Raw genomic sequence first — 10,020 nt, forward strand, 5'->3', positions numbered from 1 at the left:
GCTAAATTACAACAATCCAGAAATAACCTTTCAGAAATTTTCGAACAGGAAGAGGAGATGGCAGCCGAAAATAATAATAATGTAAGGAAGATGCTTGGTGACTTTACTGCACCTAATTCCAATTTACATGGAAGAAGCATCTCCATTCCTGCCATTGGAGCAAACAACTTTGAGCTGAAACCTCAATTAGTTTCTCTGATGCAGCAGAACTGCAAGTTTCATGGACTTCCATCTGAAGATCCTTTTCAGTTCTTAACTGAATTCTTGCAGATATGTGATACTGTTAAGACTAATGGAGTAGTTCCTGAAGTCTACAGGCTCATGCTTTTCCCTTTTGCTGTAAGAGACAGAGCTAGATTATGGTTGGATTCTCAACCCAAAGACAGCCTGAACTCTTGGGATAAGCTGGTCACGGCTTTCTTAGCCAAGTACTTTCCTCCTCAAAAGCTGAGCAAGCTTAGAGCTGATGTTCAAATCTTTAGACAGAAAGAAGGTGAATCCCTCTATGAAGCTTGGGAAAGATACAAACAGTTGACCAAAAAGTGTCCTTCTGACATGCTTTCAGAATGGACCATCCTGGATATATTCTATGATGGTTTATCTGAGCTATCAAAGATGTCACTGGACACTTCTGCAGGTGGATCCATTCACCTAAAGAAAACGCCTGCAGAAGCTCAAGAACTCATTGACATGGTTGCTAATAACCAGTTCATGTACACTTCTGAAAGGAATCCTGTGAGTAATGGGACGCCTATGAAGAAGGGAGTTCTTGAAGTTGATACTCTGAATGCCATATTGGCTCAGAATAAAATATTGACTCAGCAAGTCAATATGATTTCTCAGAGTCTGAATGGAATGCAAGCTGCATCCAACAGTACTCAAGAGGCTTCTTATGAAGAAGAAGCTTATGATCCTGAGAACCCTGCAATAGCAGAGGTGAATTACTTAGGTGAACCTTATGGAAACACCTATAACTCATCATGGAGAAATCATCCAAATTTCTCATGGAAGGATCAAAAGCCTCAACAAGGCTTTAATAATGGTGGAAGAAACAGGTTTAACAATAATAAACCTTTTCCATCATCCACTCAGCAACAGACAGAGAACTCTGAACAAAATACTTCTAATTTAGCAAACTTAGTCTATGATCTGTCTAAGGCCACTATGAGTTTCATGAATGAAACAAGGTCTTCCATTAGAAATTTGGAAGCACAAGTGGGCCAGCTGAGTAAAAGGATCACTGAAATCCCTCCCAGTACTCTCCCAAGCAATACAGAAGAGAACCCAAAAAGAGAGTGCAAGGCCATTGACATAAGCACTATGGCCGAACCCAATGAGGGAGAGGAGGACGTGAATCCCAAGGAGGAAAACCTCCTAGGACGTCCAGTGGTCAATAAGGAGCTTCCCTCTGAGGAACCAAAGGACTCTGAGGCTCATCTAGAGACCATAGAGATTCCATTGAACCTCCCTATGCCCTTCATGAGCTCTGATGAGTATTCCTCTTCTGAAGAGAATGAGGATGTTACTGAAGAGCAAACTGCCAAGTTTCTTGGTGCAATCATGAAGCTGAATGCCAAATTATTTGGCATTGATACTTGGGAAGTTGAACCTCCCTTGTTCATCAATGAACTAAGTGATCTGGATCAACTCATATTGCCTCAGAAGAGACAGGATCCTGGAAAGTTCATAATACCCTGTACCATAGGCACCATGATCTTTAAAGCTCTGTGTGACCTTGGTTCAGGAATAAACCTCTTGCCCCTCTCTGTAATAGAGAAACTGGGAATCTATGGGGTGCAAGCTGCTAAAATCTCATTAGAGATGGCAGACAGTTCAAGAAAACAGGCTTATGGACAAGTAGAGGACGTGTTAGTAAAGGTTGAAGGCCTTTACATCCCTGCTGATTTCATAGTCCTGGATACTGGAAAGGAAGAGGATGAATCCATCATCCTAGGAAGACCTTTCCTGGCCACAGCAAGAGCTGTGATTGATGTTGACAGAGGTGAAATAGTCCTTCAATGGAATGAGGACTCCCTTGTGTTCAAAACTCAAGGATCTCCCTCTGCAACCATGGAGAGGAAGCATGAAAAGCTTCTCTCAAAGCAGAGTCAACCCAAGCCCCCACAGTCAAACTCTAAGTTTGGTGTTGGGAGGCCACAACCAAACTCTAAGTTTGGTGTTGAACTCCCATATCCAAACTCTAAGTTTGGTGTTGGAGAGTTTCAACAATGCTCTGAACATCTGTGAGGCTCCATGAGAGCCCACTGTCAAGCTATTGACATTAAAGAAGCGCTTGTTGGGAGGCAACCCAATTTTTATTTATCTAACTATATTTTCCTTAGTTATATGTCTTTGTAGGTTCATGATCATGTGGAGTCACAAAATAAATATAAAAATTGAAAACGGAATCAAAAACAGCAGAAGAAAAATCACACCCTGGAGGAGCATCTGTCTGGCGTTCAGCGCCAGAACAGAGCATGGTTCTGGCGCTAAACGCCCAAAATGGGCACCTTCTTGGCGCTGAATGCCAGAACAGGCATGGTTCTGGCGTTCAACGCCAGAAATGGCACACAAATGGGCGTTGAACGCCCAAAATGGCCACCAACCTGGCGCTGAACGCCCAGAGTTGTGTGCAAAGGCATTTTTACATGCCTAATGGGTGCAGGGATGTAAATCCTTGAACACCTCAGGATCTGTGGACCCCACAGGATCCACTCAGGATCTGTGGACCTGATGAGCGGATAATTTATACGCTTTTTGACATTGTTTTTAGTATGTTTTTAGTAGGATCTAGTTACTTTTAGGGATGTTTTTAATAGATTTTGTGTTAAATTCACATTTCTGGACTTTACTATGAGTTTGTGTGTTTTTCTGTGATTTCAGGTATTTTCTGGCTGAAATTGAGGGACTTGAGCAGAAATCAGATTCAGAGGTTGAAAAAGGACTGCTGATGCTGTTGGATTCTGACCTCCCTGAACTCAAAGTGGATTTTCTGGAGCTACAGAACTCGAAATGGTGCGCTTCCAATTGCGTTGGAAAGTAGACATCCAGGGCTTTCCAGCAATATATAATAGTCGATAATTTGGCCAAGAATTGACGACGTAAACTGGCGTTCAACGCCAGCCTTCTGCCCAAATCTGGCGTCCAGCGCTAGAAAAGGATCCAAAACCAGAGTTGAACGCCCAAACTGGCACAGAAATTGGCGTTCAACTCCACAAATGGCCTCTGCACATGCAACACTTAAGCTCAGCCCAAACACACACCAAGTGGGCCCCGGAAGTGGATTTATACATCAAATACTTACTCATGTAAACCCTAGTAGCTAGTTTATTATAAATAGGACCTCTTACTATTGTATTAGGCATCTTTGGATCTTTGGATTACCTTATGATCCTTTGATCACGTTTTAGGGGGCTGGCCATCTCGGCCATGCCTGGACCTTCACTTATGTATTTTTAACGGTAGAGTTTCTACACTCCATAGATTAAGGTGTGGAGCTCTGCTGTCCCTCAAAGATTAATGCAAAGTACTTCTGTTTTCTATTCAATTCTTCTTATTTCGCTTCTAAGATATCCATTCGCACCCAAGAACGTGATGAAGGTGATGATTATGTGTGACGCTCATCACCATCTCCCTTATGAACGCGTGCCTGACAAACACTTCTGTTCTACATGAATTAAGCTAGAATGAGTATCTCTTAGATCTCCTAACCAGAATCTTCGTGGCGTACGCTAGAATGATGGCGGCATTCAAGAGAATCCGGAAAGTCTAAACCTTGTCTATGGTATTCCGAGTAGGATTCAATGATTGAATGACTGTGACGAGCTTCAAACTCGCGAGTGCTGGGCGTTAGTGACAGACGCAAAAGGAGGGTGAATCCTATTCCAGCATGATCGAGAACCGACAGATGAATAGCCGTGCCGTGACAGGGTGCGTGAGCATATTACTCACTGAGAGGAGGGGATGTAGCCACTGACAACGGTGATGCCCTTGCATACAGCCAGCCATGGAAAGGAGTAAGACAGATTGGATGAAGATAGCAGGAAAGCAGAGGTTCAGAGGAACGAAAAGCATCTCCATTCGCTTATCTGAAATTCCTACCAATGATTTACATAAGTATCTCTATCTCTATTTTATTATATAATATTCGAAAACACCATTATCACTTTATATCTGCCTGACTGAGATTTACAAGGTGACCATAGCTTGCTTCATACCAACAATCTCCGTGGGATTCGACCCTTACTCACGTAAGGTATTACTTGGACGACCCAGTGCACTTGCTGGTTAGTTGTATCGAAGTTGTGACAATTATGAATTAAGATCAAAGCACCAAGCTTTGGAGCCATTACCAGGGATTGTTCGAGCCTGGACATCACAATTTCGTGCACCAAGTTTTTGGCGCCGTTGCCGGGGATTGTTTGTGTATGGACAACTGACGGCTCATCTTGTTGCTCAGATTAGGTAATTTTCTTTTCGTTTTGTTTTCAAAAAAATCTTTCAAAAATATTTTCAAAAATCTCTCATATGTTTTCGAAAAAAAAAATATATTTTAAAATAAAAATGTTTTCAAAAATATATTTTCCTTTCAGAATTTTTAAGAATGAATTCTAGTGTTTCATGGAGCATGTTGAAGCCTGGCTGGCTGTAAAGCCATGTCTATTCCTTTGGTAATGAGAATGTCAGGCGTGTCATGTCTGAGTTACATACTAAAGCTTCGCTGGCTATTAAGCCATGCCTGACCCTTTGATTGGAGCTTTAGAGCATAAGATTCCTGGAATTCATGTTGAAAATTTTGGAATCCTTATTTTTTCTTTTTCATATAATTTTTCGAAAAATATAAAATAAAAATCCAAAAAAATTTAGAAAATCATAAAAATAAAAAATATTTTTGTGCTCTTGTTTGAGTCTTGAGTCATATCATAAGTTTGGTGTCAATTGCATGTGTATCTTGCATTTTTCGAAAATTTCATGCATTCATGGTGTTCTTCATGATCTTCAAGTTGTTCTTGGTAAGTCTTCTTGTTTGATCTTGATGATTTTTTGTTTTGTGTCTTTTCATGTTTATCATATGCATTCTTGAATTCTTAGTGCGTAAGCATTAAAGAATTCTAAGTTTGGTGTCTTGCATGTTTTCTTTGCATTAAAATTTTTTCAAAATTGTGTCTATGATGTTCATCTTGACATTCATGGTGTTCTTGGTGTTCATCTTGACATTCATAGCATTCTTGCATGCATTCATTGTTTTGATCTAAAAATTTCATGCATTGCATAATTTTCATGTTTTTCATAAAAATTTCAAAAATCAAAAAAATATCTTTCCCTTTTTCTCTCATCAAATTCGAAAATTTGAGTTGACTTTTTCAAAAATTTAAAAAAAAAAAATCAAGTTATTTCTTATGAGTCAAATCAAATTTTCAATTTGAAAATCTTATCTTTTTCAAAATCTTTTTTCAAAAATCAAAGCTTTTTCAAAATTCTTAGTTATTTTCGAAAATTAAAAAAATATTTTCAAAAATCTTTTTCTTATTTTTATACCAAATTTTCGAAAATAACATAAACAATTAATGTTTTGATTCAAAAATTTGAAGTTTGTTACTTGCTTGTTAAGAAAGATTCAAACTTTAAGTTCTAGAATCATATCTTGTGATTTCTTATGAATCAAGTCATTAATTGTGATTGTAAAAATCAAATCTTTTTCAAAACTAATTTCAATCATATCTTTTCAAAAATATCTACTTATCTTATCTTTTTCAAAAAAATATCTTCTCAAAATATCTTTTCTAACTTCCTAACTTCTTATCTTTTCAAAATTTGTTTCAACTAACTAACTAACTTTTTGTTTGTTCCTTAACTTTTTCAAAACTACCTAACTAATTCTCTCTCTCTCATTTTTCGAAAATATCTTCCCCCTTTTTCAAAATTTCTTTTTAATTTATTAATTATTTTAATTTTTAAATCTTAATTTTCGAAAATTACTAACATTTTTCAAAAACTATTTTCAAAAATCACTAACTCTTTTTCAAAAATTATTTTCAAAAATTCTCTTCTCTCTCATCTCCTTCTACTTTTTTTTTATTTTATTCATCTACTAACATCTCTCCCTCATTCAAAAAAAAAAAAAAAGGGATCTCTATTATTATTATTTTTCTGTGCCTTCTTCTTTGTCATATGAGCAGGAGCAAGGACAAGAATATTCTTCTTGAAGCAGATCCAAAACCTGAAAGGACTCTGAATTACAACTAACCAGTAAGCACCTGTTAGGAATTTTCAAACAAGAAGAGGAGATGGCAGCCGAAAATAATAATAATGCAAGGAGGATGCTTGGTGACTTTACTGCACCTAATTCCAATTTACATGGAAGAAGCATCTCCATTCCTGCCATTGGAGCAAACAAATTTGAGCTGAAACCTCAATTAGTTTCTCTGATGCAGCAGAACTGCAAGTTTCATGGACTTCCATCTGAAGATCCTTTTCAGTTCTTAACTGAATTCTTGCAGATATGTGATACTGTTAAGACTAATGGAGTAGATCCTGAAGTCTACAGGCTCATGCTTTTCCCTTTTGCTGTAAGAGACAGAGCTAGATTATGGTTGGATTCTCAACCCAAAGACAGCCTGAACTCTTGGGATAAGCTGGTCACGGCTTTCTTAGCCAAGTACTTTCCTCCTCAAAAGCTGAGCAAGCTTAGAGCTGATGTTCAAACCTTCAGATAGAAAGAAGGTGAATCCCTCTATGAAGCTTGGGAAAGATACAAACAGTTGACCAAAAAGTGTCCTTCTGACATGCTTTCAGAATGGACCATCCTGGATATATTCTATGATGGTTTATCTGAGCTATCAAAGATGTCACTGGACACTTCTGCAGGTGGATCCATTCACCTAAAGAAAATGCCTGCAGAAGCTCAAGAACTCATTGACATGGTTGCTAATAACCAGTTCATGTACACTTCTGAAAGGAATCCTATGAATAATGGGACGCCTATGAAGAAGGGAGTTCTTGAAGTTGATACTCTGAATGCCATATTGGCTCAGAATAAAATATTGACTCAGCAAGTCAATATGATCTTTCAGAGTCTGCATGGAATGCAAGCTGCATCCAACAGTACTCAAGAGGCATCTTCTGAAGAAGAAGCCTATGATCCTGAGAACCCTGCAATAGCAGAGGTAAATTACTTAGGTGAACCTTATGGAAACACCTATAACTCAACATGGAGAAATCATCCAAATTTCTCATGGAAGGATCAAAAGCCTCAACAAGGCTTTAATAATGGTGGAAGAAACAGGTTTAGCAATAGCAAGCCTTTTCCATCATCAACTCAGCAACAGACAGAGAACTCTGAACAAAATGCTTCTAATTTAGCAAATCTAGTCTCTGATCTATCTAAGGCCACTGTAAGTTTCATGAATGAAACAAGGTCTGCCATTAGAAATCTGGAAGCACAAGTGGGCCAGCTGAGTAAACGGATCACTGAAATCCCTCCTAGTACTCTCCTAAGCAATACAGAAGAGAACCCAAAAGGAGAGTGCAAGGCCATTGACATAAGCGCCATGGCCGAACCTCTGAGGAGAGGAGAGGACGTGAATCCCAAGGAGGAGGACCTCCTGGGACGTCCAGTGATCAATAAGGAGCTTCCCTCTGAGGAACCAAAGGAATCTGAGGCTCATCTAGAGACTATAGAGATCCCATTGAACCTCCTTATGCCCTTCATGAGCTCTGATGAGTATTCCTCTTCTGAAGAGAATGAGGATGTTACTGAAGAGCAAACTTCCAAGTTTCTTGGTGCAATCATGAAGCTGAATGCCAAATTGTTTGGCATTGATGCTTGGGAAGTTGAACCTCCCTTGTTCATCAATGAACTAAGTGATCTGGATCAACTAACATTGCCTCAGAAGAGACAGGATCCTGGAAAGTTCATAATACCCTGTACCATAGGCACCATGCTCTTTAAGGCTCTGTGTGACCTTGGTTCAGGAATAAACCTCATGCCCCTCTCTGTAATAGAGAAACTGGGAATCTATGGGGTGCAAGCTGCTAAAATCTCATTAGAGATGGTAGACAGCTCAAGAAAACAGGCATATGGACAAGTAGAGGATGTATTAGTAAAGGTTGAGGGCCTTTACATCCCTGCTGATTTCATAGTCCTGGATACTGGAAAGGAAGAGGATGAATCCATCATCCTAGGAAGACCTTTCCTGGCCACAGCAAGAGCTGTGATTGATGTTGACAGAGGTGAAATAGTCCTTCAATGGAATGAGAACTCCCTTGTGTTTAAAACTCAAGGATCTCCCTCTGCAACCATGGAGAGGAAGCAGAAAAAAGCTTCTCTCAAAGCAGAGTCAACCAGAGCCCCCACGGTCAAACTCTAAGTTTGGTGTTGGAAGGCCACAACCAAACTCTAAGTTTGGTGTTGAACTCCCATATCCAAACTCTAAGTTTGGTGTTGGAGAGTCTCAACAAAGCTCTGCACATCTGTGAGGCTCCATGAGAGCTCACTGTCAAGCTATTGACATTAAAGAAGCGCTTGTTGGGAGGCAACCCAATGTTTATCTAATTCTTATTTTTATTGTTTTTCATGTTTTCTTAGGTTCATGATCATGTGGAGTCACAAAATAAATATAAAAATTGAAAACGGAATCAAAAACAGCAGAAGAAAAATCACACCCTGGAGGAGCATCTGTCTGGCGTTCAAACGCCAGAACAGAGCATAGTTCTGGCGCTGAACGCCCAGAATGGGAGCATCCTGGCGCTGAACGCCCAGAACAAGCATGGTTCTGGCGTTCAACGCCAGAAATGGCAGCAAAGGGGCGTTGAACGCCCAAAATGGGCACCAACCTGGCGCTGAACGCCCAGAGTTGTGTGCAAGGGCATTTTACATGCCTAAATTGGTGCAGGGATGTAAATGCCTTGACACCTCAGGATCTGTGGACCCCACAGGATCCCCACCTACCTCATCATCTCTCTTTCCATTCATGATCATCCCTTCTTTTTTTTTCCATTTACCACTCACATCCATACACCCACTACCTTCAAAAATTCAACATCTCTCTCCCACCCAATCCCACCCATATGGCCGAATACACACTCACATCCATCTCTTCCATATCCTCTTCTTCTTCTTCTATTCTTTCTTCTTTTGCTCGAGGGCGAGCAACATTCTAAGTTTGGTGTGGTAAAAGCATAGCTTTTTTGTTTTTTCCATAACCATTGATGGCACCTAAGGCCAGAGAAACCTCTAGAAAGAGGAAAGGGAAGACAAAAGCTTCCATCAAGGGTCTATAGCTCAGTGGTAGAACATTTGACTGCAAATCAAGAGATCCCTGAGATACCTCAGGGGATACATTTTCTTCCACACAATTATTGGAAGCAACTAAGGGTGGAACATCAAGAGCACTCCATCATCCTTCATGAAATCAGAGAGGATCTAAAAGCAATGAAGGAGGAGCAGCCAAGGCAAGGAAGAGACATAGAAGAGCTCAAGGACATCACTAAGGTGGACTCATTCCTTGTTCTTACTTTCTTCTGTTTTTCGTTTTCTATGTTATGTGCTTATCTATGTTTGTGTCTTCATTACATGATCATTAGTAGTAATAACTATGTCTTAAAGTTATGAATGTCCTATGAATCCATCACCTCTCTTAAATAAAAACTGTTTTAAATCAAAAGAACAAGAAGTACATGAGTTTCAAATTTATCCTTGAACTTAGTTTAATTATATTGATGTGGTGATAATGCTTCTTGTTTTCTGAATGTATGCTTGAACAGTGCATATGTCTTTTGAAGTTGTTGTTTAAGAATGTTAAATATGTTGGCTCTTGAAAGAATGATGACTAGGAGACATGTTATTTGATAATCTGAAAAATCATAAAAATGATTCTTGAAGCAAGAAAAAGCAGCAAAAAAACAAAGCTTGCAGAAAAAAAAAATAGGCGAAAAAAAAAATAGAAAGAAAAAGAAAAAGCAAGCAGAAAAAGCCAATAACCCTTAAAACCAAAAGGCAAGGGCAAATAAAAAGGATCC

The 10,020-nt window shown here is 39.2% G+C and overlaps 2 non-coding genes across 2 annotated transcripts; both read right to left on the bottom strand.

The window, feature by feature from the left end:
• Positions 1 to 453: 453 nt before the first annotated feature.
• On the bottom strand, positions 454 to 561 carry LOC148544549 (small nucleolar RNA R71). Its single transcript, XR_015900260.1, has one exon. It is a non-coding gene; the product is annotated as a small nucleolar RNA R71 (small nucleolar RNA).
• A 6,122-nt stretch (positions 562 to 6,683) lies between these two features.
• LOC148544550 (small nucleolar RNA R71) lies at positions 6,684 to 6,791 on the bottom strand. Its single transcript, XR_015901530.1, has one exon. It is a non-coding gene; the product is annotated as a small nucleolar RNA R71 (small nucleolar RNA).
• Positions 6,792 to 10,020: the final 3,229 nt, after the last annotated feature.

Source organism: Arachis ipaensis, chromosome B9, assembly GCF_059453495.1.
Source record: "Arachis ipaensis isolate K30076 ecotype BB chromosome B9, ASM5945349v1, whole genome shotgun sequence".
NCBI lineage: Eukaryota > Viridiplantae > Streptophyta > Magnoliopsida > Fabales > Fabaceae > Arachis > Arachis ipaensis.